A 3,373-nucleotide genomic window follows, 5' to 3' on the forward strand; every position below is an offset into this window, starting at 1 on the left:
AAAAACTCTTTTCTTTTTTTTCAGGAACATTTAGGACTTTCTTCTGAAATGGTAACAGAAAAGGAATTTTCTCTTCTTGTCCAATACTGGATCCATTAACTGTTCATCTATTTTTTAAAATATTTTATTTTATTTTTCTATTTTCTCCCCAAAGCCCCCCAGTACATAGTTGCATATTTTTAGTTGTGGGTCCTTCTAGTTGTGGCAAGTGGGATGCTGCCTCAGCACGGCCCGATGAGCAGCGCCATGTCCATGCCCAGGATTCGAACTGGTGAAACCCTGGGCCACCAAAGCGGAGAGCGCGAACTTAACCACTCAGCCACGGGGCCGGCCCCTGTTCACCTATTTTTATCTACCACTTCAGACCAGAAAAGAAGTCTGTCATAAATGTCAGAAGAAACTGCAAATGTTTACGTTCAAAATTGCCAATTGCAACAGAGAAATCAGGCCCTGCCTAGGAAACAGAAGCCTGGTTTTCTCTTTTCATATTCTAACATTTCATTATGGAAATTTTCAAACACACACAAAAGTAGAGAGGAGAGCATAACGAATATTATGTACTCATATACCTTGAGCAATTACTGATTTGCAGCTGTTTTTCATAAACACCCCTACTGACTTCCCACTGGGTTATTTTAAAGCAAATTACGAATAATGTACCATTTCCATAAATATCTTAGGATGTTATCTCTAAAGAGACAGACTTTTAAAAGAGCATAACCACAAAACCATCATCATAACCAAAAAAATTAATTATTCTTTCCAATGTCTAGTGTTTGGAGTTCTCCAATTGTCTTTTTTTTTTTTTTTTTAAATTGAGGTAACATTGGTTTATAGTATTATATAGATTTCAGGTGTCCAGCGCTATAATTTGACTTCTGTATACACTACAGTGTGTTCACCACCAAAACTCTAGTTTCCGTCTGCCACCTTTCCTCCTTTCCCCCTCCCTCCAACACTCTTCCCCTCGAGTAACCACCAATCTCTCCTCTGTGTCTATGTTTGTTTGTTGCTGTTGTTTACCTCCACGTACGAGTGAAATCATATGGTATTTGTCCTGCTCCATCTGACTTATTTCACTTAGCATAATACCCTCAAGGTCCATCCATGTTGTTGCAGATGGCAAGATTTCATCTTTTTTTTTATGGCCGAGTAGGATTTCGTTATATACATATCTCTCTCAAATCTTCTTTATCCACTTATCTGTAATTGGGCACAGAGGTTGTTTCCATGTCTTGGCTCTTGTAAATAATGCAGCAATGAATGCACGGGTGCACCTATCTTTTCTAACTAGTGTTTTCATATTCTTTGGATGAATACCCAGAAGTGGGATAGCTGGATTACATAGTAGTTCTATTCTTAATTTTTTGAGGAATCTTCATACTGTTTTCTGTAACAGTTGCACCAATTTACATTCCCACCAGCAGTCTACAAGGGTTGCTTTTTCTCCACATCCTCTCCCACGCTTACTTCTTGTCTTTTTAAAAATAGCCATTCTGACAGATGTGAGGTGATATCTCATTGTGGTTTTGATTTGCCTTTTCCTAATAATTAGTGATGTTGAACACCTTTTCATGTGCCTGTTGGCCATCTGTATATCTTTGGGGAAATGTCTGTTCATATCTTCTGCCCATTTTTCAATCAGGTGGTTTATTTTTGTTGCTGTTGACTTGTATGATTCTTTATATATTTTGGAGATTAACCCCTTATCAGATGAATTGCAAATATCTTCTCCCAATTGGTAGGTTTTCTTTTCATTTTGTGGATGGTTTCCTTTGCTGGACAAAAGCATTTTAGTTTGATGTAGTCCCATTTTTAAACTTTTGCTTTTGTTTCCCTTGCCTGATGAGACATATTCAAAAAGATACTGCAAAAACTGATGTCAAAGAGTTTACTACCTATGTTTTATTCTAGGAGTTTTATAGTTTCAGGCCTTACATTCAAGTCTGTAATCCATTTTGAGTTAATTTTTGTGCATGGTGTAAGATAATGGTCTACTTTCATTCTTTTGCATATGGCTGTCCAGTTTTCCCAACATCATTTATTGGAGAGACTTTCCTTTCTCCATTGTATGTTCTTGGCTCCTTTGCAAAAAATTAGCTGTGCACAGATGTGTGGGTTTATTTCTGGGATTTCAGTTCTGTTCCATTGATCTGTGTATCTGTTTTTCTGCCAATACCATGATGTTTTGCTTACCATACCTTTGTAGTATACTTTGAAATCAGGGAGTGTGATCCCTCCAGCTATGTTCTGTTTTCTCAGGACTGCTTTGGCAAAACAAATAGTTTTCTGCTGTACTGATCATGTAGTCTCAAACGGGTTCCTTGCCTTGCCTGACCTACGCACTAGGACATATGATTCCCTAATTCTGTGCTCTGTTCCAATCTACCTGCCTCTACAAGTGGGAAGTTATTTCCTTAATCTAGGGCTTTTAAAGCTATCTGCTCAAGCCTCCTCAACATGACAGGAGAAGCCTACCTCAGCCACTCCATGACTGGATGTTACTTCGATTTCTTCGTTCTTTTTAAAAGTTATGCTGCTTTGCATTCTTTCCTGTAAAACATCTTTGACTCATTAGAAAACATCTAAATCATTTGACAGATAAATTGCAAATCTTTTTCTGCATCTGAAATTTGATGTTCCAAGAAGATGTAATAACACGACTCTATTTTATAGATAATGAAATTGTGGATTATTGTCACTCACTGTCACAACACAAAGTCACAATTTCCCAGGCACATATAGTGGTCGGTAGTCACACAATCTAACACATACCAGGCTAGACACCACAACCCTGTTTTTCAAAGCCAGTTGGACAGTGATTCGCTTTCATAATCACCATAGTAAGCATGTAAAAGAAAAGTCTATCAAAAAAACCTCACAAATACTGTCATCTTTACCTACAGATATTAACAGAAACAATGTCACAGACTTCCTCACGTCTCTCAGTGCTATAAAGACCTTGGCACAAGTCCCCATGGTTACAATATCCATTCACCACCACTTATTGTTGCTTTCCAACAGCAGCAGGTCACCTCTAACACAAACAGCCTTACACCTAAGGAAACAAAGACTCACACTGGCAGAAACTACCCCATGAACATACACAACTCCACACAGGGTCCCAGACACCGAATGGGACCCACAAACTCACCCAGTGCAAAACACACCCATCTGTTCCACTACCAGACCCTGCTCCAGTCCGTCTCTCACACCCAGGTAAGCTGGTGGCCCTGCCCAGGGTCACTCCCGTGGACTTTACCAGGGATGCTCCCTCCTCCCTGATGCCCCAGTCCCTGGTCACCCTTCATCCCCATCTCCACCCACTCTGGACTTCAGAATGCGTGCCCTAGCTTTCGCTGTGAACCTTGAA

The sequence above is a fragment of the Equus asinus genome, chromosome 26 (assembly GCF_041296235.1).
Source record: "Equus asinus isolate D_3611 breed Donkey chromosome 26, EquAss-T2T_v2, whole genome shotgun sequence".
NCBI classification, from domain to species: Eukaryota; Metazoa; Chordata; class Mammalia; order Perissodactyla; family Equidae; genus Equus; species Equus asinus.